At 40.5% G+C, this 26,262-nt stretch overlaps 1 protein-coding gene across 40 annotated transcripts in view; it reads right to left on the bottom strand.

Moving 5' to 3' along the window:
- The window catches only part of FOXP2 (forkhead box P2), a 509,955-nt gene extending 492,727 nt beyond the window's left edge, over nt 1-17,228 (bottom strand). For 12 of the 40 annotated variants that reach the window (XM_070264896.1, XM_070264901.1, XM_070264902.1 and 9 more), the window contains exon 1: nt 16,802-17,228. The gene's annotated coding sequence lies outside the window, so the exon portion shown is untranslated. Of the gene's footprint in view, nt 1-15,571; nt 15,763-16,801 lie in introns of those variants that run through there. The other 28 variants (XM_070264898.1, XM_070264920.1, XM_070264935.1 and 25 more) reach the window with 8 other exon arrangements.
- Nucleotides 17,229-26,262: the final 9,034 nt, after the last annotated feature.

The raw sequence follows: 26,262 nt of genomic DNA, 5'->3' as shown, positions 1-26,262 counted from the left end.
TAAAGTAACATGTACTACACCATAAAAAGGACTTTCATTCAACACAATGTAAACCACTCAGGCCAATGAACCAAAAAATTTTAAGACTCAAAAATACAAAATTCATATAATTCTGAACTAAGTTATTTCACAAGGAAATTCAATACTATATGATAGAAATGTGTTTTCTGAGCCTTAAAATGATAAAAATGGAGTCCACATAAGTACCTTTAGATAAAAAAAAAAAAACAAGGAAAATTTAAAATGAGTTCAGAGGGGGGAGGTTGGAGGGAATGGGCATTATGGGTTAGTTGGGAATCAAAAATCACAAATTGCTTATTCAAGATGTGTAATAGTGGAAGCAACAAAGATTAAACTTCGAAGGAAAAAACCACAGCAATTAAGTTATTCAACTTACACCTCTTTCGTATGATAAAGCAACAAATGTTACCTCTGAATCAGTCCTCCTATCAAAAAGAGAGATGTGTGTTCTTGAAGGAAAAAAAGTCAAATAGTTTACTAACCAGCTGAGTATTGTAGATTTGCCCATAGCAAGGAGGAAAAGAACTTTACCATTCCTCATTCTTAGTCTTTTCATCCATCTCCCCTCCTCCTCCAGCTGAGATTATGTAATCTACCAAGTTTACATCAAAAATAGGAACAGAAACATTCCCAGAGACAGACTCTGCAAGGTTGGTTTTAGTTATCGTAAAAAATATAAATAAAGAAATACCAGAACACATAAACAAAAAAGGACCACCATAAGTAAACAGAGTAGGAGATCTCCTTACCCAAAGGCACAGGAGCAAACCTAGTTAAACAGCCATTCTGGCTCATTGAGAGCCCTGATATGATCAGTTTTCAAATTTCCCATTCCAGCCAGATCCTTCACTCATCTGATTGTACCCCAGGTCTCCGGTCTACCCACACCTCAGTCACCAAAGAATATATAAAAAGCTCCGGATTGTGCCAAAGCTTTCTCTCCTACTTAAAGTTGCCTCTGCTAGTTGTGATGCTTCACGAATCTTCTACCTGCCAGGGGACCTTTCTGCCATTCTCGTTTTGCCCTGATCTCTGAAGAAATGATGGGAACGTTGTTCTTGGTTCACTACCTAGATCTCTGACGACTCAGCTGGTCACTGCACTTTATTATCCAGATTTATACTGTAATACTAATGACGACAAAAGTTGATCTAATAAATTATTGGCTTACTAATAATTTCTTCTGTCTGGGGGCTTAAAAAGCAATAAGGAGAACTCCCACTTTGGAGTTAATAGTGAAACAAGAAGAATGACCATGAAAGACTTTGTCACAGAATTCTTAGAAGTTCATGTCAATTTTAAGCTCATAATTCCAATCCAGTGAACAAAACGTGGCATGGATTTTAGCAATAGAGATAAAAAAAGTTGTGTCTATATTTATATACCTACCTATACCTGTGTGTGCATGCGTGCGTGTGTGTTTGCCAAAATATAGTCCCTGGGCTAAAACTGGCTCACTGCCTGATTTTGGATGGTCTGTGAGGTAAGAATGGTTTTTACAGTTTTAAATAGTTGAATAAAAACCTAAAGAAGAATACTCAGTGAAATACAAAGATTATATGAAATTCAAAATTGAGTGTCCATAAGTAAACTTCACCAACACACAGCCACATTCATTCATTTAGGTATTTTCCATAGCTTCTTTTACAGCAGAGGGGCAGAGTTGAACAGCTGTGATAGAGATCTATGGCTCACAAAACCTGTTTTTACTATCAAGCCCCTTACAGAGAAAATTTGCCAACCTCTGCTATATATGATGGCTTGGGACAAATATCTTATCTATTGAAATTATGAATTATTGAAAGTGAAATTATGACCGCCCAATCTAAGAAGACACTAACGGAGAAAAAAATTAGAAAATATCTGAAAATACACAGGGATTAGTCACTAAACTACTGTTTAGTGACAATGGGATATTATCAGATATTATCAGAGATGAAGCTGAGCTTCTTGAATCCTGGGTGGTTTTTACCTTCTCCACCAAAAAGCAAAGTGTTAAAACTAAAACAGAAAATCAAATATGATCAAATCAAAGGTCAGGAATTAAGAAGAAGACAATGAGTCACTTCAAATAAGTTCAGGTATACAGGACCAATGGATTACAATTTCAAGGTATTAAAAGAAAGCAGATTGTAAATGTTTTCACAGAACTGTAGTTGATGACCTTGGAAGAGTTACAAACAACAGGAGAGCAGATGTAATACATAAGAGGGGCAAACGATATTTTATTTTTTTAAGGTAAAAGGATTCTAGAAAATGAAGATCAGTGATCTTGACACTATTCGCCAACAAAATTCTAGAACAGGTTACTAAACAGATGGCTTGTGAGCACTTAAAATTTTTTTAAAACCTGCCATGGAGTTGTTAAAAATAAGCCATGCCAAACCTTGTTTCCTTTTCTGACATGTTACTAGATGAGTGGATCAGAGAAATACATTAGCTGTATAATACCTGGACCAAGAAAAGTATGGAGAAAGTCTGTAACGGCCAAATTTGGGTAAGTCCTTCCTATTTGTGTAACTTTGGGGAAACTTATTAACATCTGGGCCAAGAGGCAAATTCCATGGGTCTCTTGAGACTGCATGTTTTTCAAGCAGAGGCACTGGCAGCTTTTGTTCTGGACTTTTTATGGATGTTTGTACAGCAAATAGCCTTTGAAAGCAGAGATAGTTATCTCCTTCTGGAACAAAGGGAAGGGTTGCTTACAGTCCATTACAGAAGATTGGGGTTCCTCAACTTGGGGTTCCTCATCTGTGGTACAACTTACTGAGTGTGCAGCATCAACTTGAGACACTCTGCAGAGTCCCTGTGGGACTTGGGGACAAGGAACCAAAACAAACATGAAGGTCATGCTCTGTTTGCTGTACTAGAAGTAATAAAGTCCTTTGTCTCTGATCCAGAAGTCTTGTGTCTCTTCTACAAGCATCCACAAAACCGTGGCTGCCTAATTTGTTAGCATGTAAGAAGAGTAAAATCTCAGATCCTTCACAGTTCTTGACAACTTATGACTCAGCTTTGCCTTTCATAAAATGGGAAAACAAGTATCTCCTTACAAAGGTATTATAAAGATTAAATGAAATAATACACACAAATTGCTTACAAAAGTGCCTACTTAAATTAACTGCTCAATGAATGTCAGCCATTATTATAATGATAATTATTATTAATTTCAAATGTATATTTAGGTTAACAATCACATCCAAAGGATTAATGACAAGTCAAAGAGTCCATCCTCACCAAATTTAGAAAGGCTCTATTCTTAACCCTGTTCTGCTCAATATTTTCATAAATAATTGAATAGAGCTGTAAAAATGTATTAATCAAAATTATGAATGACATAATTGCTAACAGATAGAGTGAGGATTTTTAAAAAATCTTGACATGCTGAATAAACTATAAAAAAATGAATTCAACAGACATACAAATCCTAATTTTTTTTTTATTGAGGTAACACTGGTTTATAACATTATATAAATTTTAGGTGTACATCATTTATATTTCAACTTCTGTATAGACTACACCATGTTCACCACCTAAAGACTAATTACCATCTGTCACCATACAAATGTTCACCTTTATTCCTTCCCCCCTCACCCCATCCCCTAACCCTCTGGTAACCACCAATCCATTCTCTGTTATCTATGTGTTTGTTTATCTTCCAAATCTGACTGAAATCATACAGTATTTGTCTTTCTCTGCCTGACTTATTTTGCTTAACCTAATACTCTCCAGGTCCATCCATGTTGTCAAAAACGGCAAGATTTCATGGTTTTTCTTACAGCTGAGTAGTATTCCACTGTATATATACCACATCTTCTTTATCCATTCATCCATCAATGGGCACTTAGCTTGTTTCCAAGTCTTGGCTCTTGTGAATAATGCTGCAATGAACACAAGGGTGCATATATTTTTTCGAATTAGTGCTTTTGTGTTCTTTGGATAAACATCAAGAAGCAGAATAGCTGGATCATATGGTATTTCTATTTTTAATTTCTTTAGGAATCTCCATAAAGAACTGATACAACTCAACAATAAAACAAGCCGATTAAAAAATGGGTAGAGGATCTGAACATTTTTCGAAGGAATATATACAGATGGCCAACAAACACATGAAAAGATGTTCAACATCACTAATTATTAGGGAAACGCAACTCAAAACCACAATGAGCTATCACCTCACACCCATGAGAATGGCTATCATTAAAAAGACAAGAAGTCAGTCTTGGAGAGGATGTGGAGAAAAGGGAATTCATGTACACTGCTGGTGGGAATGTAAATTGGTGGAGCCACAAATCCTATTTTTAAAATGAACTATTCAAATTGTATACTAATTTCAACCTACATAAAATGAATTACAATTCTAGTAACAATGTAAATGACTAAAAAAATGAATTTGCTATTAGGTTAGAGAGAAATTTTCAGTGTGTTCTGTGTTGCTCAGGCCACACTTATGGTATGGTATTTAGCTCTGGATACATTTTAAAGGGAAATTTCAGTAAACAGAAGCATACCCAGAGGAGAATGATCAGAACTGTGAAGGGCAAAAGAAATCCATATAGCATATAAAGTATAACTGAAGAAACTTGACTTCTTTTGCCTGAGAAATAAAAGACTTATTGGGGATGAGAACTTTTCAGACATCTGCAAAGTTATCTACGTGAAATATTTATTCTGTGTAAATCCAAAGGGCAGAGCTAGAAATAATGGCTAATTAATTGATTCCAACTCAATATAAGGAAGAACTTCCTACCAATCAAATTTTTTCAAATGTTGAATTTTAAGATAAGTTCTTCATTCATGGAAGTTTTTGAAAGCCACATATCCAGGACTACAGCAATAGGAACTGCCTCCTTCACATTCAGATGTTGTTAAACTGCTCACTTCTTATTTGTAAATAACCAACCCACAGGAAATTTATCTAGGCTTCTTGTCTATTTTCATTCCTGTCTTGCCTTCCTGGTTTCTGTTCCATTTCAGCCTAGCTAGCTACCCCAAACTGACAATTTGTTCTTAGCAGCCCACCTAACTTTTTATTTACCTCTCTGATTATTCCCTCTTCCCATACACGGCTGCCCATAGGCCATGTGACAAAGGCTCCTGGGTAACAAACCCTAGCTCCACTTCCTATCTGGCTTGGAAGGGAGACTGGAAAATTAATTTCATGATCTTAAAGCTTCCTTTCAATTCTAGGATTCTTGGATTCTTCTTATTTCTTTTTCCATTTACAGAAATTGATGGATGATCAGTGACTAAGGATAAATAAATAGGTGAATGAATAAACGGACGTTAGTAAACAATTGATAATGAGCTTCTCTCTTCTTTAAGAACTAGCTATCTGAATGGTGCTTACATCTTTCAACTGGTAAAAGAGATGACAAGAAGTGAAAAGATATGAACAATAAATACCTGTGGGAACAAGGAAAGCAAGTATGAGAGCAAGAGAGAGAGACTGGGAGTGGAAGCAGGAATGAGGGTAATATTCTTAGAAATCATTAACCAGTAAAGTCTCTTGTTTACAAGCCAAGCCAATTTATAAGCCAAAATAAAACTTAAGGCTATATAAAAATATATTTGAATGAAAAACTCCTAAGAAATTATGACAGGAGCAAGGAACTACATTCTCACAAAGGCAAAAATGATCCACACTACAACACAGATGACTCTCAAGTGCTTTATGCTAAGTGAAAGAAGGCTGACTCTGAAGGCTACACACTGTATGATTCTATTTACAAGACAGACTTGAATGTAGTATATATAGACAATGGAATACCATTCAGCCAGGAGAAAGGTGGACATCCCGCCACTGGTGACAACATGGATGAACCTTGAGCACCTTATGATGCTAAGCAAGATAAGTCAGACCAAGAAAGACAAGTACTGTAGGATATCCCTAATATGTGGAATCTAGAACAGTCAAACTTGTAATAAGACAGAGAGTTACCAGACCTTGGGGTGGGGGGATAAGATTGATGTTTAGGGTACAAAGTTGCAACAAATACTAAAGAAGCCATAGCCATCTAGAGCACAGTATAATACAGACGACAATACTGTACTGTAATTATGTAATGTGATAAATATCACCGCAACAGCAACCATATTACAATATATAAATGTATCAAAGTAACACATTGGACATCTTAAATTTACACAATGTTGCATGTCAAATTTACTCAATTAAAAAAAAAATGCCAAAAGAAAAGGAGAGACTCGAAAGGACAAAACGATAGGGACAGAAAACAGATCAGTGGTTACCCGGGACTGGAGGCTGGGAGGAGGGGTTGATTAACAAGTACATGAAAAAATTTTGGAGCCTGATGGAACCGTCCTATATCTTATTTGTGGTGCTGATAACACAACTACATATGTTTGGCAAAATATATGGAACTTTACACTAAAAAGGGATGAATTTTTACTGTATGTAAATTATCTTTAATAAAAAAATGGAAAAAATTAAAGGGCTTAAAACAACTTTGTAAAGATGAGTAATTAAAATATGCTTTGTGTCTAATAAATCACAATGAAAGTAAATATTTTGAGATAAAATTATCAAGATCATTTCCACAATATAGTAAGCAATTTCTTATTTTAAAATGAAACGTCGTATGCATAGCCAAATAGCTTTTTAAAAATAATCAAATATATTTTCACTGTTTCATGGATAGTTAACATGTAAAAATAAAATTATTCATTCACATTCTATTTTTAAAATATTCTCTGCTAATAAATATAATTCTGGTAATAAGAAAATAAATGTTAAATATTTTTATTATTCATGTATTCACAGCTCATTAACATATATTCTCTATTGTACACTTGCACTTAAAATTTTACCTTATGTAGTCAGAAGTTGTCTCTCAAAATAAAAACAAAGCAAAATGTATATTAACGATGTTCCTTTAATATAGTAATATGAGTAAGCATGTACTTAGTCATATTTTAGAATCTGGCGTTGTTTCAGCCCAGCAGGAGTGAGATATTTTCAGGACACAATTAGAGGGATATCAAAGAGAACAGATACGTAAAATCAAATACAAATTAGAAATAAGAAATTGCAATGCCTTTCTTCTGTTTGTGGGATAGTTTGAGCAACAGACATGCAGGGCTAGGGATACTGTGACATCATTGAAAATTATGAAAATGCAAAGAATTAGAAGTGGTAAGAGACCAACTTAAAAGCATACTTTTCTGAAAGTAAAGAAATATGATAAATGAATCAAGAAATATAGATTTAAATTTACTATATTTGGGACAACACAAAGTCAGGCTGTCAAATGAATTTTATTTTTAGTTACAGGAAACACATTCTTTAAAACATATAACAAGGTAAAACGTTTTGAAATACGAATGTTTGCTAGCTTACATCACTGCTAAAAACTATCACAATTTATAATCCCGTACCTTCTGAGAAGAAACCTTTGTTGCTGTTCTCGTGGTCTGTCTGCATGGTGGACTGACTGTCATAAGGAAAGCACCCAGAATAAGAGGCCACACTGTGCATTGGATGGCACACTGCATGGGGTTTGTATACTTTGCATGATTGTATATGTTACATGATTGGGTGATGGGACAGCAAAGGTACTGAAGGAATGATCTAGATGAGGCTCTAAAATCTTTTTAGGAGTTTCCAGGGAAGAAGAAAGATGTCTCAAAAGATTTAGTGCAAAATTTCCTATGTGATATACTGTATAAAACCCCTGTGCTATTCCCTTTAAGCCAAACTATAGCAAAGATATGTAGTGCTCCTAGAGGTGGAATTTGTATTTCCTTTTAATGTAACACAATGCACAGACTGGACCATGTAGCAGCCCAACAGTCTTCGTGGGTTCTAAAAATGTCTGTGCCTGTGTGTAAAGTCCCTTAAAAGGGGAGCTCTCACTTTAAAAAGATAAGGTTTATCAAACAGCTTATGCAACTCCACATTTTATTTCTGGATTGGTGCCACCAACAGCTAAATATATGAATGAGCACAGGACCAAGGCAAAATTGTGAAGAAATTAATATTTATGGCATGTTAATGATATGCGCTTCAGGGAAGAGAATGCCAGGTGGTTATTTATTTTCCTTAACCCTAACATGAGCAATTCCACACGCGCTGTACCTTCTCCTCTCCTTGTTTCAGCATTCTGGTTAAATAGGGGAGGCTCCATTCCTGCCTGAGAAGGAGCGGGGTGGTGTGAAAACACCTAGTGGGCTAAGACAACTGAAAAGAAATACTCTTAAATTTTAACTAAGCCCCCTGAGCTTCATAAGCAAAGTTACCTGTGGTAATTTTTGCTGTTTTTAATTGTTTTTATTTTAGGAAGGATCTTTTTCTCCCATTCATTTTTATATGTATGTTTATGTGGTAGTAAGGAGAGAACATGTTCAGAGTTGTAAATTTGATCCCACGTATTTCATGAAAGGTTTCAGTTGAAAGTAACCTAAAAACTAATCTAGTCTCTCTGTAATTTTGGAGGAAATGACCCACCCAATATCACACAATAGTTATAGACAGACCAAGTACCAGAAAGCATATCTCCTAGCACTTAACACGGAACTCTGCAGAGTAAAGCAAGCTGGCTATTTACTATCTGGGTAATAATTATACTTTCCAGAAGGATTCGTTTTCATTCATACCCTAATGTTGTTATTATCAGACATGTCCTTTAATACAAAATTTCTTACTCCAAGCAAAGAAAGGAGAATACACTGGACTTGGAATAGCCAGACAGTACCACGGGGGGCACTGGGTATCTAAGGAGCAGAGAAGAGGAGCAGAAGGTGTAAGTTAGCAATTTTTTTAAAAAGGGAAAAGTAGGGGTGCTTATGTAATAAAATCCCACTTTGCCTTGCTTCAGAATTTTCCAAAGGCCACAGATTCACTGGTGGTATAAGAAGATACCAGAATTATTTTGAAAGATATCATAATTCAGTCTGAAGGAGGGAAGAGGGAAAGAGAAAAATGAGAAAAAATAGGCAAAGAAGAGAGACCACCTCCTTCACTGGCAACAGAAAAGATTAAAGGCTCCTTTCCCTATTCTCAAGATATTTAGAATAAAACTGCTGAGCAAGTTAGTGCAAATCTTAAATATGGACATAGGATGTGAGAAGGAGACCTATAAGGCATCAGGTTTATGAGAAAATAACCTGTGTATTTGTGTGGTGTTATATGGAAAGCTGTATCAATTCATACCTTAGTTACAGGTGTCCAAAAGCTAAAGAGTAGGGTTTTAAATTTGGAGAGATGGACTTTCCATCAAATCATAAATCCTCAATCTGCTGTTTAAGGATGGATACTGAAAGAATGAGAGAAAAGTTGTAAACTTATGGGGTGCGTGCCAAGCCATTTAAATCTAAAGGTTTTCAGAAGACACCTTGACTTAACCCATCTCCCTCCATCTTTCCCCACAGAAAATCTCAGAAATACTTGGTATCTCCATGTTGTATTCATAGTGTAGCCATTACAAATATCTATGTACTCTACTTAAGCTATTCATATTAAGATATAAGGAGTTACATGATTAACTATGTCAGCTCAACTCTGCCAAGCATTACTATATTGAAGCACTCAACTCTGGAGCATTTGTTGCCAAAAAGCATAAACATCCACTCATACCTTTCAAAAGTTAAATATAATATTGTTTCTCAGATAAAGAATAAGAAACAGACACAGAAAATTGAACCTGATGTATACCCACCTGAGATGAGAGCTGTGTCTTGGCCAATATACTACCAGATAGTTTCCCAAATATGATATGGTATAAAACAAGTGCAAGATGAAAAAGTAAGGTGAAAAGTAATTTCAATTACACACAAAAAAAGTAAGGCAATGAGACAGATAGAAGTAACTGCTTGGGCCTCCAACAAGTCATTCATTCCTTCACTCAATATTTAGCTTTAGCTCTCCTACTAAGTGCGAGGCACTGTTCTAAGCACTGGAACAAAAGGAAATCTCTGGCTCCATGGAATATACATGCTCACTGGGGGAACAGAGGATAAATAAACAACTTTTTAAAATGTCAGCTGATGACAGTACTGTGGGGGAAAATAACGCATGGTAGAGGTGACAGAGCATGATCAACGAGCACTCATTTCACACAGGACAATCAGAGAAGGGTCCTCTAGTAAGGATGCGTCTGAGCAGAGACCTGAAATTAGTGAAGATGTCTGAGAGTACAGCTTTCCACACAGAGAGGACACGGAGAGAAACTCTGAGGTGGGAATCATCTTATCCTGTTCTGAGGAATATCAAGGAAACCAGTGTGTCTGGAGTTGACTGAATAAGAGGAAAACACTAGGAAATGTCAGATAGGTAGCATGGGTCAAATAATACGGACTTATTTAAGGTCTTTATCTTTTATTCTGAGAGACATAAGAAGCTGTTGGAAGGTTTATACAAAAGAGTGACAGAACCAGACATATTTTTAAAGGATCACTCTGCTGTGTGGGAAAATAAACTGATGTGCCTGGAGGGAGGAGAGGGGTTCAATAAGTGGCTACTGCAACAATTCAGGTTGGAGACGATGACCTATGTGATCAGAGTGGTAGCAGTGGTGCTACAAACTAGATGTGTAAAACAAGATGTCTGTACCATTCAGCTAAACTAAAGGCAGACTGAGCAAGGGATAAAAAGTGAAGACAAAAAGGAAGTGAAGAGTTAGCTATAGGTATACAGATATAGATCAACCAAATCCTGGAACACAAATTTGGGTGAAGTAATGGTGAGGAATAGTTCTTAAGGAGGTTGGGGATCTTTTTTATAAATGAGATGATTTTATGACAGTCTACATATGCTAAGATGTTAAGATATTTGGATTAGTGTACTAGAAGTTTCTCCTCACTATCTGCCAGTGAGAAATTTTATACACGCTTTCTCCAAAATAAGTCTATCACTGATTTTTTTTTCACCCCCTAAAACACACTTTAAGAAAGTTTGTTTTTTCTTTTAAATTGAGAAAAAGTTGCAAAATGATGGCTCTGGTTCTGTATGTGTACCAAAATGACACAAAACTAAAATGAAACAAAAGACTTTCACAGAAAATGCCATCATAAAAGTTGAGAAGAAAGAAACGAAGACCGGAAAAACTTTACATTCTTTCTAGTAGCATCCTTCGTTTGAGGGATTCAAAGTTAATTTCCTTAACCTGTTTTAAAAAAAAATACCTATGACATTCTCATGGTATAAATCTTTTAAACTTATGTTAGAAAGGTCTTTAAAATGAAACACCAAAAATTTAAATAAATTTTAAATCAACATTATCTTCTACAAAATACAGCTTATGCTTTCCAAGATAGAAATCAAAGGAAACTGAGGAACATTAATAAACTAAAAATGTCGAGAGCTTTTAAACCCCTGGAGATTCATTTGCTTCACAGCAATGTGCTTTTTCAACATTTAAATTTTATTCACTCTTGCTAATGAAAATAATTTGCCACAGCAGAAAGGAATGAAGACATCAGCTCTGGATGACATATTTATCAATACAATGGAAAGTATGTTCTGGAGATCCTTCATGAATTGTAGAAACAGGGACTTGTACAACTGATTGGGAAGCTGAATTCAAGCAGTAGACTACAGATCCAAAAACACCTATTTCAAATATCAAGGAATTCAAAAGGTTAAACCTGGGCCCCCGTAGATAATTCATGGAGAAAATGCATTTTAATAAAATGTCAGATGAAATTATATAAATTAAGGGAATTTTAGAATTCAAATTGTTCATGGAAAGCAAGCTGAATAAATGAACAGATACAAGTCAGTTTAGAGAGAGTAAACAAAGTTCAAAATTACCAAATGAAAAAGTAGTAGGATTCAAAGTCAATTATAAGCTGCAAATTATTGAAATATAATGCTGCTTTAAAAATGAAATGGGGATGATACCAGTATACCTCACTTGAGAGCACAGATATACTCTGTTAATTTCGCTGCTAGGCAAAAAAATCTGAATAAACACAATTTCCTAGTCACTCCAATTATAAAATTGAGACTGTGCTCCTAAAAATAATTAGGTCAATACTTAATAATACCACATTTGAGAAAACAGCAAATTACTGAAGCGTCTATTTAGAGGAAAAAAACTTCCATGAATACTACTACTGACAGTAAGTCACCACATACATATAGGTCTATTTTTTTGTTTTAATATAATAGTGTTGGAACATAATAAATCTAATTCTTCTCTAAGGATCTCTCTCCAGCATCTCAATATTCTAACATTAACCTCTTAGTCATAATATTTCTTTACATTTCACCAAAGTTACTCTCTTTTCCTGTTGTTGGTTATGTCAGGAAAATTGGGGGTACAGGATGGATAAATATACTGGGCAGAGCAAAGGAGCCTATACAAAAGTACATCAGAGGTAATGACAAGGCAGAAGCAAATAAGCAAGTGGAAGTGAGTACCTATTTATTTTAATAGGTAAGAATGCCCACACGGAAAGAATATTCTACTCCATGAGTATTTATGTAATTCAATAGTAATGAATTTTCACATAACCAATGCTGGGTTAAAAAAAAAAAAAAAGGTACTGGTATTTTCAGACAACCCTCCTAACTCTGCTTAGTTAAGGTATTAAAAAAAAAAAAAGTAGTTATGGGGTCCACTTGGAGGTTGTGAAAAACAACTGAGGAAGCTAAAAGTTTGGAACAAGTCCATAAGAAAGCAATGAAAACGACCTAAGCTTCATGAAAAAAAGTCCAAAGGCCCTAAATTATTTTACCTGATAAAGACTATGCAAGTGACAAGACTGGAATCCAAATATATTCAGAGATAAACAGTTGGACCTAAGAAAATACTTATGTCATCCAAAGAAGGAATAAAACTAAAGTAAACTATGGCATATAAAATTCTAATTAGGCATTAGAATATGTGCAGACCATGAGCACTGGAATATGTTTCAGAAAAGTTTCAAGCACCTCGATTACTTTTTCAGAAGCCTTAAGAATATACACAGCAATCTTTCTGAGATGGATTTGATCAAGTTTGTTAGAACTCTATGAATTAAAGGCTACACAAATAAGGTTACTTTCAAAATCTATGCAAATCTTAAGATCTCATTGGGCCTCATTTAAGAAATAGGTTTTCTTTTATCAAAAGGCAGTATCAATCTGGGCACTGATTAGAACATTTTGGATCCATTCATTTATCACCAAGAGTAATACCATCTATCACAAAGTTAAAGAATAAAAAAACCATTTGAGTGTGCCAAGAATTAGTATTCAGTAATTGTAATGGAATTGATATTGTTTCTGAATTCAACTGTGATTTGCAATTTTGTCTAGCAATGATCACGTCAAGAGAACTTCTTAGGGACATTCTCTTCTTACAAGTCAATGGCCTTTTTCTGATTTAATTCAGAGAGGCAGAAAATACATGACCACTTCCGTCATGCAGTTTTCTATCAGTACTATAACTAATAGCTGGTCTAACATGAGACTGTCAACACAGAAAGAGAAAAGGGTGATGAGATAGAGCTAGCTATAAATCCTTAAAAATATCACGAATAATACCACTTTTATGTAATTAAGTTCCGTATCCCTCACATTTTCTCTTGAAATAAAAATGTCTGGCAAACTTGTCTGGCTACGTTCATTATACTGTATATGCCTATGAGTCTCAATCAAACCATGAAGTTATTATTACATATTTAAATATACTTTTCATAAAATATAATTCTAATAGCTATGCAAAGAGAGTTGGTTTGTGTTTTTGAATTTTTGCTTGTACAAAAGGACTATCACTTCTCAGGTTATCTGTGAATTTAATGTTCATCTTTTTTTCCTCTTTATGGTGAGGCACATGCAAGAATTTCCCCCTATTTTAGGTTTCTAGAATATTACAAGGGTTTATTTTATTTTATTTTTTAAAGCAAAACTAGTGTACTATCACCAGTGCAAAGAAATAAAACTTCAATGACAGTTTACTCAGACACAACCATTAACGAGTTTATTCATATCATCATGTAATTAAAGGTCTCTTTTCACTCCAGAATATGAATTCTATGAAAACAATATTTAATTCTAGAATTTCCATCACTCTGAATCCCAAAATACAATTTGGTGAATTTTGAAAAACAGTTAAAAATACTTCTTAACAGTTACTTGTATATACTTGCCTTTGATTATTCTAGTATCCACTGTAGTGTAATGGCTAACTTTTTAATAATCTATATATTAAAAATGTTTTTATTGTGGTACTCATATTTAAATTGAATGTTAAAAATTATTCCCTTAAAAATTCTTGTATTCTTGTACTTAAAAATGAACTTCAAGGTGATCTTTTCAAATTGAGTGTCCTCCCTCACTTACCTACAGGGATGTATCATCAGGTTTCTAGTCTCCTCTTGAAAAGTTAGTAACAATCACAAACACTTACTTTGACTGTTTTAGACAACATTGAAATAATGGGTTTCTTAAGGAAGTACTGAACTGAACAACTATTGAACATGAGTCTAGGTAAGTAATAAAAATAGAAGGAAGGAAGGAAGGGAAAAAATGAGTTTTAAAAGCTCTGAAGCTGAAGAGAAATTCTGACCCTAATGATCACAGTGTATATAACTTTATATCCACTGTATTAATGTATATACAAAGAAATGAAAATTGTAAATTAATTGTTTAGCAGTGTTAAACAAACACTACATTTTAAAATTCCAGTACACTGAGAATATACTTATCCATAACTCATAGTGACAGAAAAGATAAACAGGCCCCTTGACAACATAAAACATTTCCCGAGGTACGCCACAATGCACAATTTTAGACGAAAACATCTGAAAGCTCATCTTTGCTTCAGTTTTGACCTCTACCATAGACTTGCTTTAAACACACCCCTCCCGTGTCCACGGCTGCCTAACCAAACTGTTTGAGTTAACAGTGTGTGCAAAGATGTGCCTTCCAGGCAAACTTTTGTTTTCTAAAAGCTAATCTCTCCAAATACTTCCAGTTGGAAAACGTCCACTTCAGCTACTTGACACCAGGGCGTCGCTTTCTCCCCTCTGCTTACCTGCCACTACTTAATTATTCTTCCAAGCGGACTCCGGGCACGCTGGGGAGGTAGCTCTTTAAGCACTTCTGAATCCATGATGACTATATATGTACACATCTTACACACTCCCACAGGTCTCTCACACCCTTTCTCCCGCCCGCCCGTTCGGAGCCCTCGCCCAGGCCACTTCGCAAACCTCACGTCGCGAATGCCAGCCCACCTGGGAGCAAACAGTACTCGAGGAATAATCCTCAAGATCAAGAAACTGACTGGACTGAATTTCAACATGTGGTGAGAGAAAACGGGAGGGGGGAGAATAGGAGCATTACAGATAGCAGCTGTCCTTTAAGTGGTTTAAATCTGTTGGTTAAAAAGCTGAATAAACAAATACACAGATGGGTTCAGTTCCTCGGGGATTCCGGAGCCTGAGAAGCCTCCCCAGCGGTGTCCAGTCGGCCTCTCTTGACTCGTCCCCACGCAAAACGCGCACTGGTCCCGCTCTCAGCCGCGGCCGCCTCGCACGTGTCTGTCCCTCCCGTTGGTCCTGGGGAGCGTCACCCACGCGCCAGGCGCCCGAAGAGACTTACCTAAGAGATCTGAGAGCCTGAGGACAGTAGGGCAACTTTTCCTCCCTGCGCTACACAGGCGGGAACACCCACGGCCAGCGCGGGTCTACGCGGAGGCCAGCACCCAGGTCGGGCTGTCGGGCGCCGTCTGGCCTGCGGGGCGGAGAGACGCGCGGGCGACGTGCGGGCGCCGCGCCTCCACCCCGTGGGTCGGCCCGCGCCGCCGCCGCCGCCGCCGCACGTGCGCCGCTGCAAACGCGCCGGGGCGTCGGGACCCGCGCTCCGCCAGGGTCAAAGTCAACGCGGCGCGCCTGCCCTCCGCGGATATACAGGTAAAAGCCAACCGAGAAGCCCTCCCTTTCTCGGAAAGGTGTCTGCGCCCCTCGCACATGCCCTCCCCACCCCCGAAGAACCGCGAGGCGCGATTTCACCCCAAACCCACGCACAGAGTGAAAAGACCTTTCCAAAGCGGAAGCAAAGTAAGACCAGGACGGAGACCAGGGGAAGCGGGTCGTGCTAACCGTGGACGCGGGAAAGAGCGTGATCCGGGGCAGCAGGGAGATGCGCGATTATCCCGAAGCGTCACTAGGGGCCAGGAGTTTCTTCCCTCGAGAGACAGGGGTGTCCCCTCTCCGACTGCAGTTCCCGGAGAAGTACTTCTGAAATATACGCTCAAGTGTCTAACTTAGAGACGAGGAGCGTGCACTTGCCCAATGGAGTAAATAAAGGTCAGCAGTTGGATCAATAAAGTGTGTGCTTCCAACCGCCAGATGTTTTTACTGTGGTGTCTCCTCCCGGGGGGGGGGGGGGAGGGAGGAAGGGAGGAAGAGGAAGAGACAACAAACAAAAATAAAAGAGTAAACAAACACATCTGGTGTTTCAACACACATCTTCCTCAAGCCGCGGTCTCTCTGGACAAGGCAAGATTTTGCATATTCAAAACTAAAAATCATCCGTGAGCCAACAGCAATCTCCCCTCTCTGGACTCCCCCTTCCCCCATCACAAAGCAAAATGAAAAAGAACAACAAGTGGTGATACGGGGTAAGGAACGCGACCCCGACGCCAAGCCGAAATTTGACACATGTCACACCCGCCCCGGCGCGCCGAGCGCTGCGGCTGGGGAGAAACTTTGCCGCCGACGCCACTGGAGGAGCGCGGAGCAAAGTCGCAGCCCGGCCCGGCGTGGAGGTGGCTGGGACGGGGTGGGGTGCGGAGGTGCAGCGCGCCAGAGTGAGGGTGAAGAAACTTACCGCGACGAGGGACGCCTGGGCAGCGTCCCGGGAGGTGGCACCCGCGGCGCCGAGGCAGAAGCCCCCAAACAACACACCCACGCGCAAGTCCCGGCAGCTGCTGCCGCGAGTGGGGGGGCGCGCCCGGGGGGGCTGGAGGAAGCCGAAGCCCGCGGCCGCGGTCGCCGCATAAATAACCGGGACGGGCGCTCGCGGGCGGGCTGCGGGTGGCGCGGGGCTCCAGCCGGGGCGCAGCGGCCGCCGCGGAGCTGCACGCGCCGGCGTGTCTCGCGCTTTCTCGGAGGCTCGCGCTGTCTCGCGCTGCCGCTCCCCCCACCCGGATCTGTGTGTGTGTCTGTATGTGTGTGTGTCTATGTGTGTGAGTGTGCGCTGGCGGGCGCGCGCACCCGGCCGCGCGCGCGTGTTGTTGGCAATGCAAACTGTACACACACTGCGCGCGGAGCCGCCTCTCCTCGGAGGGGCGGGGTGGGGGAAGGAACGTCTCAGAGGATTCTAAAGTACTGCTGGGCCACTTGTTTGTTTTTGTTTTACTTTGCCTTGTTATTGTTGATTGTTGTTGTTGATGCCCAAAGTGGTTTGAAACCAGCCGGTTAGGATGCCTGTCGCCCCCATCCAGCGATCTCCCCTGGTCCCCCAACTTCTTTAAGGGAGGGGGAAACGCGGAGCAGAATATTGCTCGGATTTCCAGTGGAGCCTCCTGGCTGACGTCAGGTCCACCTGCTATGTAAACAACTCGCTGGCGAACTTGTTTGTTCGGCGCCAGATCTTCCCCCACCCCCACCCTTCTCCCCACCTCCTGCTCCGCCTCCTCCCGCTCGGCCCAGACGGCGAGCCGAGGGAGGGGGTGGGGAGAGAGGAGAGAACAAAACCGTATGCTGTATTGGCAAAGCCGAGTTGTGTCTGCTGCTTCTTGGCAGTCCCCAAAGTACGTCCTCTCAGCAGACGGAGCTGCTGGCAAATGAAACAGGGGATTCCACGTGAAGTGCAGAAAGCCTCGAAGGAATGCAAAGCCCTCGGTGGCAGGGAGCTAAAGTACATGGTAGTCAGAGAGGGAGACCCAAGCGTGCATTAAAACGCTGATTGGCCTTTCTTTTCACCGTGTGCACCTCTGCGGCCTGGGGTGGAGGGAGGCCGAGTGTCTTTCTCACTCTTCATTGTTGTCGTGGCTCCTGTCTCACTTGGGCCCGGGAGTTCTTGGGCTTCCTCGTGGTCGCGCAGCCCGGGTGACCGGCCTGGGGCCGGGCTGCAGATCTTGGAAGGAAGGGGCCGCCGAGCCGGGACTCGTAGGCTCTGAGGCTTTCGTGATGGGCCCTATCAATGACTGAGGGGAGCAAAAGTAACCGGAATGGAATGAAAGAAGAAACTGACAGAGCCTGCTCTGCGCGCACTTCAAAGCCGAGGCGCCAGCCCGGAGGATGCGCGGGCCCAGCCTCCCGCATCTGGGTCCCCTCTGCTGTCGGTGGGGTGTCACCTGGCCAGCGGGCCCACGCGGGATCGAGGGGATGACGAGGGAAAGGCAGAGGGAGGACGAGACGGGCACGGATGGGACGCGTAACCCGAGCGACGGGTTGCTCGGTAGCCCTTCCCCACACCCGCTCGGGGCGAGCGGTGCCTCCCGCCGTCTCGCGTCTTCCCGGCCCGCTGGCCAGCGACCCTCTGCCGGCCGCGTTCCCGCGCGCCGCCGCACGGTTCGCAGATCAGTGGCGGAGCGTGGCGTTCCGAAGGCGCTGAAACTTTCCTCCAAAGAGCTGCCGCCGAGAGGCCGTTGAGAACAGAGGCCAGCCCCTGGCTGCTTCTCGGCCAACTTTAACATCTCCAGTGGCACCGGGGGGATGGGGGTGACTGGGAGACGGGCGCGCTGCACTAACTTCTGCCTTTGAGCCTTTCTTTTCCTCAAAGAGCAGCGCGCCCTTTCTCTAAAGGGCAGGCGCGAGCTCACACACTCACTTGGCACCAACTCTCCCTGCAGAACCCGCGGTTCTCCGGGGGAGGAAGCAGCCCTGGCACCCACATCTGTAAACACACCGTCAGGTTTTCTAGGGAAACCAATTAAGTCAATAAGCCACGGGGCCGGACCTGGGAAGACGGCCCCTGCCTGCCAGGAAGACGAGGAAGAGGTCGAGCTGGGCTCTGAATTGCGGTGCTTTCTCTGAGCTTTTAAACTCCAGGCAGTCCTTAAGTGCTCTGCTTATGGATTGCGTCCTCACTCTTTTAAATTCTCTTTTTCGAAATGCACGCTGAATAGTGGACAAATAATCCGTTTTTTTAAACAAATGGGAGCGGGGAGAGGAGGAGGGAGCAGTCCTTAAAATTAGAGGACGCCAGACCCAAATGACCCCACCGCGCCCTTCTGAAAGGTGGGGATAATTTTATGTTAAGTAATTTGCGTTTATGCTTCACTGGCAAACCTAAATAAAAAGCGGATTCTCTGAAGTAACCTGAAACTATTTTGAAAAGGAGAAGAGCAAACGGCGTCGAAATCCTTGGAGAGCCCACGATATACCTTTCCACAAGGTTTGTTAATAAAGGTAACAGAACAGTCGGAAGGTCTACACGTTCTCCCTTTTTTCCTTCTTTCTCCGCCGTATACACCGACCCCACTTACTTCCCTTTCTCTCTAGGGGTCCCAAGGAAGTGAGCGGGAAAGGTTTATTATAAAGGAGTCTGGGCCACTTGCAAGAGAAGTTCAAGTTCCCAACGAAGAGAAAGAGGGTTACATTCTCAAGACTTGGAGAAGCGGGTTTAGTTAGCCTTCCTCTTTTCTATACACAAAGACACGTTTTGGTGAAATTCGCAGCCTCTGACGTTTCTTTCCTGTGAGTACAAATAGCCAGGCGCCAAGAGGTGCAAAAGGATATCACAGTCGGAGGAGCACATCTTTCTAAATTGGCAGCGGACCCTTGCCAGGCGTCTTTCCTAAGCCGGGCTGAGCCTGCAGCCCCCTTGCGCCCCCGCTTAACTTGGCCCCCTTTATCTCGTCTTCACCGCTGCCACTCCCCGGGCCACCAACCCTTCCCGCAGGGAAGACGCCCAGGGAGTTGAGAAAGCAGGTCCTGCCAGGAGCCGGCCCTCGGCGGACCCCTCGCCCGCAGCCAATGGGCTGGGCCCGGGTTCGAGAGGTGAAAGTTCAGGCCCGGGGCTCGCCGCTCGCTCCCCCTCTCAGGTCGCCTCCCTCCCAGCCCCCGCCCCTGGCCACGCTGCAGACACAGTCCGGCTACCAGGGGCTGCCACGGTGGCACGTAGTTTGTTGATGGGTGGTCATAAAATATATTTATTTGCAATTCCTTTAACTCGCCCACCACCCCCGCCCCAGCATGGCCCCGAACACTGCGGGCTTTGTTCGCCTCGCTGCTGCTGGAGCCGGCCGGGGTTTAGCGCTCTGTGCTAACAGACTCCAAAAAAAGTTGAACTGTAATAATAGGAAAACCGGGTTTCCGCAGCCGAGGAAAACGTTGAAAGGGCAAACAGTGAACGAATAGTTTTCTTTAGCACAAGTCACTGGTCAGCCCACTAGATCACGGCAGCCTTGAAACGAAACACTGCATATCAGAGAGAGGGGAAAAGCCAAATTCTGTCCCTGTAGTCGCTGCGCAGGGTCGGAGCCTCAGCTCCAGTCTCCTTTGCTGCACGTGGGTCTGCAAAAGTCATTTACAGTGGTTTCAGGGGAAGGTTAAACGGGGCTACTGGGTAATTGAGGAGTTTCACCAAGTGCACCTCGAAGTTCTCTCACAAAAGTTTATTTGATATCAAGTTTATTTTACGATGAAACTACAAATCAACAAATTCCAAGATACTGCTCCATCACCGTCCAGGCGAAAGATAAATTCGTTTGAAATGGTCTCTGCCAGTGCAACTTGCGCGGAATAAGCCACCCCAAACGAGACTTTCTAAAGCCAGGATGAAGGAAAGCAATGTATGCGAATGAGGCGTCTTACAACCGTCGGTTTCATGCTTTTCTGAGTGAACCGCTTGGATTTTTAGTTATTTGTTATAAGATATCATTATTCACACACTTACATCTGTTTTCTCCAAAACTTTCAGTTAAACAACAATTACATTTTTCTTCTTCAGAGCCGTTTTAATGGTGTAATTGTGACTAATGCTTCAAATTTAGCTGATCTGTTGGAGAGATGCTAGGAGAGAGGGAAAGGGGCAGGGTTTTTTGTTTTTTTTTTTTTTTTTAAATTTCCCGTTAGAGACACCATCTTCAAAGTTGTATTACTCACTTCAAATAGGCTGTGAGAAAAGTCGTCTTTAAATGCGAGGTAAAATTTTTTTCTTTCACGCAGAAGAACGGGCACATATCAGGTTCCTATTTTTCGCATCCACTACGGTTTTCCGAAGATCAGCAAATAAACAGACTCCTTTTAGACATTCTCCTATCCCTGCTCTCCTCTTAGACACATTTTAGGAAAAAGAGAATATTCGAGTTTCACCGAAGTCGAATCAAGGGTTATCTCTGTTAGAACGTCAAGTTGAATGTTGAGGTTGCAGAATTGATGGAGTTACACCACCATCTGTCGTTAAGCTTCGGGACTACAAAATTTGGGACCTATAATAAATCTTAATGAGCTTTCCCAACTTTTTTTTAATCACGGATTAGACTTTTCGTTTGTATTTTTCTAGTATATACCCTAAATTTACCTGGATCCTCACACAGCAACTATGTGCTCATAAACTCATCCTTCTGTCTGGGTTCTCTAGTCATCTCATCTTCAGAAAAAAATAAATACCCTACATCGGCAAGCCTGCCGTTTATAAAGCCTTTTCAAATCAGCTATGGGACTGCAGATTTCCATTATTTCTCCCTCCTTCCCTGGCTTCTAGAAGGCTGCTGACAGGAAAGATGGAGCCTGGACTACAGGGGCCATCCCTGTCCTGGAGTGAGTAACAGACTCAATTCTCTCTTACCTAGTTCTTTGTTAGTATGTCTAATCTTGAAACATGTAAACGCAGCATATCTCTGCTAAGAGATTGGCTGTGAGTGTCTTAAAATTTTGATTGAAAGGCAGTTAATATCAGGTTCCAGTTCTCCTTGGTCTTGCTGTAGAGACAGAGAGCAATTGCTCTGGGATAGAATCTTGCCAAGAAAGGCATTATCCAATTGAATATGGAAAGAGGGCAGCTACTGGATAAAGAGTTCCAATACTGACTCAGAAGCTCCATCAGCCAGTGAGGACTCCAACTTTTTTTTCACACAACACTCCAGTGGCATAGTATTTATATAAGATCTATTTTTTTAAGGATCTCAAAATATACTACATTGTTGCCCCCTTTCCATGTTGGGCACTTTACCGAGTTTCTATTTTCCGGAAAATAATTCACTAGAATGAAGTATACCAGCTTGCCTGTGTTGGTAAGGCATTCATTAGAATTAATCATGTTAAGTTGAATCACACTAAATTGTCTATATTTGACCGACTTTGACCCACACAAATGATCATTTCATGTGCTTCAAATTAATAGAACCCAGATTTTTCCAAGATACAGTCTGTCCCTGTCAGAGTAGCACAGTTAAATTCTCCAATCCCTGATATTAACTTCCTGCCACATTGAGGCAAACATGTCGAATTACCTGATACAAGAGCCCTTTGCTTGTTGACATTTCTGCTGTTAAATTAGTCTTACAGGTTGTATGTCTCTGAGTAACTATGAGATTTTAGAGCTGAAGGAAACTTCGAGATATTCTGGTCCAGGCCATTCATTTAAAAAAAATCATAAAGCAAAGATACGAAGATGAGAGCAAGATCACACAGCTAGTTGGTAAAACTCTGTGTTATTATTACTATTATTATAGAACAATTTCATGTTTCTAAACATACAATAGTCCTCCTTCTTACTCCATAGAAGGCGTTTTTGCCACATGCACTCCCATCTCTTTACATTTTCTTCACATCCATCAAAACTGATACGGTTCAGCGATGGTGACACCTTTGGATGTCAGTACAGTATTGAAGATGGTTAACTGTCATGTCATGTCCTCTGTAGTACACAGGAGAAAAAAAGTCTGATGACTTGTTTCCCTTGAAAGTCAATTAAAGTCTACAAGATTTCTTCAGTAGTGTAAAGAGGTTCATCACCGTTGATTACAAGTATTCATCATGGAAAACTAATGGCAAGAGGTGCTAACACAATCCACAATTTATGATGTTTTTCAGGGTTGATGATCTTCAGGGACTCCTAGAGGGCAAAACCCATAATCTCAGTGGAAACTTGCCTTCACTACACTCTTAAGAAATAAAGGCTAACACAAGGCTATGAGAGAAAATATGATCGATTTTTTTTTAAGCTATGAGCAAAAATGAACTATATCAAGATCCTGCATCAGTGTAGATTTTTATTTTATTTTATTTTCGATGAGGAAGATTGACCCTGAGCTAACATCTGTGCCAGTCTTCCTCTATTTTATATGTGGGACACCACTACCATCAGCATGGCTTGATGAGTGGTGTGCAGGTCTGCCCCCAGGATCTGAACCTGCAAACCCTGGGCCACTGAAGCAGAGCATACGAACTCAACCACTGCACCACCGGGCTGCCCCAGTGTAGATTTTTATTTTGGTGTAATAACCATAGTAGTTTACCCACAGAATGTATTGAAGTGGTTAATTGTAACAAACCAAAGTTCAGTCATTTGCCTTGTGCTCCTTCCCCTTCTGCTCTCCCTCCTTCTTCATACTTTCCTTCTGTATCTGCTTCTCCTCCTTTCCTCTTCCTTTTTCTTCCCTCTGCCATGATCTTCATTACCACTCTCACAAGGACAACTTCCAAAATTCCCCATAGACGTTTCTTTCCTAAGCTCCAGATCTGTTAATCTAATTGCTTGTTCATAGCACCATTTGAACTGTGAAAAGCTACCAACTTGCCCTCTTCTCTTTGACCAGCTACTTCTTATGCCACCTGGTTAATGGCTAAGGGAACCTAAATTCACCCAGTTCCTAAAACCAAAATCATCCAAGTTATATGTGCCACTTTCTCCATCTTCTTACATCCATGCAGCATTAGGTTTTTTTCATTGATATCTATTTAATCTTCCCTTGTCCTTTTCCATCTATCTGCATTTCATACTTGGTCATTCTTGATAACTTTCTAATCACCTTCCCTACTTTGTTTCTCTTTGTTCCAGTTCATCCTCCTCACTGCTTTCTAAAACACATGTCACTTAGCATTAGGCCAACCTTCCCTGTAGCCAATGGAGTTGAACCTAAGTTCTCTAGTCTGATACTGCAAATATATCTGACAAATATGAGACATTTAATAATCTTTTTTGGGGTGAATGAATGTCATGTCCCAGATAAATGTATTTTAGATGTTAAATATATTCCATCAGAACTTTGTCAGATATATTTTTTTGCTAAGTATCATTTTCAGCAAATCTTTGTCTACTTTGCTACCCAATCATCTGGCTAAAATAGTTATAACTGAAGATTTTCATTATTTTTTCATATGAAAGAACTTAGCAGGTAGATATAAAATTCTATTCAATCCAGCACTCAAATTCCCAACTGCATTATTTAATGGCTCAACAAATATTTATATGTGAAGCACTGTGGTAGGTATTCTGAGAATTACAGATGTATAAGATTAGGTCCCTGCCCAGAGCTTACATTCTAGTGAGAGGTATGAGATATCTAAGTCAATTATTTCAATAAAACATGAATTTCAATAAAGCACAAGATAGAGGTATATTCAGGATAGAATGAAACCAGGGAAAGTATTTCTTATGGCTACAATAAACAAGTAACACAGCCCTGTTTTTTCGTTTGTCATGATAACTTAAAAAATAAATCTAAGAATACATCTTTCAATCAAAAATTTATAATTCATCAAATATCAGCTTCAGAAAACTTAAACTCTTTGGACAAAAGCACAAATTTGTGGTAAAAAACATGCTTATATCAAAGACAATGGTAGGTTTAACAACCGTGAAGAGATATCAAGCAGTCCCCTGAATTACATCATGTTACCCTTAAATCTTTTATAAAAAGATTACTTCTAATTTCTCATGATTTCACCACAGGACAAGAGTTTTATAAGAGAAAGGAAAAGTAACAGAAAGTAAAAAGAGCTGAAAGGAGAGTAAGAGAACATAAATGGTCTGAGCTTAGGAAGGTATTCACATTTTCCTCTCACCATCCTCTCTAACTCTCAAGCAGGGAAAGCAAGTTATCCTGGCCCCGTATAGTCTCCTAGGGACAGTCTTAGGAAATTTCATTCCTCAGTTTTTTCCTCCACCAGTCTCCTTTTTTTGTCCCATCAAGGTGCTTGCTGGTTTCCTTGTACTCCTTCTTTCTTAGAACCACTCTCACCTCAGCAAACATAGCATTAGGCAATACTTTCTCAGTTATATATTACCTCCTCTCTAAATTCTTTCCTTTCCCTTCCTCTTCTGATTCTTTTTCATTTAACTCAGGAAAACATTTCTCACTAATTCTGTTTCTGCCTCTTTTTCTCTCTTGTCCAAGAAAACACACATGTACACACGTGCACACACACACACAATCGTAGTTGCTGTGTTTAAGAGCACAGCTAGTGATGTAAGAAATCGAGGAAGAAAGAAACTGATATGAAAATAGAAAAAAATTTAAAACCAGTGCTATTAGCTTCTAAAACCTTGAAAATCCACAGATAAAGCACAGTGAAACAAACTCATACTCCTCTGTGAGTTAAATTGATACAATCCAATTGGAAAGCAATTTGGCAACTTGTGTTAAGGCGTTTTAAATTAATCCCATAGCTGGATTGCAATCCAAAAGAAATTATCTGAAATACAGATGGAAAAGCTTTGTGCAAAAGTGTTTTATCATAGAATTATTTACAATAGTACATATTTGGACACAATATAGAAAGTCAACATTGTGTTATATTGTCTAACCACTAAAATAATATTTATAGGATGTTTTAATAACATATAAAATGCTTTTGTTATATTATTTGGTGGAACAATAGTTTATAAAAATGTAACTAAAGAAGACCAGAAAGAAACATATCATTGTGATACTACCCTTCGAGGTGGCCCGCAGTGATCCCTACCTCCTGGTAGTCACATCTTTGTATAGTTCCCTCCTACATTATACCAGACTCCATCTATAAGGCACAGGTTATAAAAGACTGTGGCTTCTGTCAAGGGCTCTGGATCTATCTCTTAGATCATTTGCTTGGGGCAAGAAGCCATGTTATGAGCAGCCCCATGGAGAAGCCTACGTGGTGACGAAGGGCTGTCTTCAGCCAACAGCCAGGGAAGAACTGAAGCCTGCCAAAAACCATGTGAGTGAATTTGGAAGCAATTTCTTCTTTCCCAACTGAATCTTCTTGAGATGACTACAACCCTGGCCAACAGCTTGATTACAACCTCATGAGAGAATCTGAGCAAGAGCCACTCTGCTAAGCCACTCCTGGATTCCTGACTTTGAGAAACTGTGAGCTAAAAACTGTTGATTAGCATAAAGCTGTAAAGTTTTC

Source organism: Equus caballus, chromosome 4 (assembly GCF_041296265.1).
Source record: "Equus caballus isolate H_3958 breed thoroughbred chromosome 4, TB-T2T, whole genome shotgun sequence".
In the NCBI taxonomy this organism is placed as follows: domain Eukaryota; kingdom Metazoa; phylum Chordata; class Mammalia; order Perissodactyla; family Equidae; genus Equus; species Equus caballus.
This window is presented reverse-complemented; position numbering and strand designations above follow the sequence as displayed.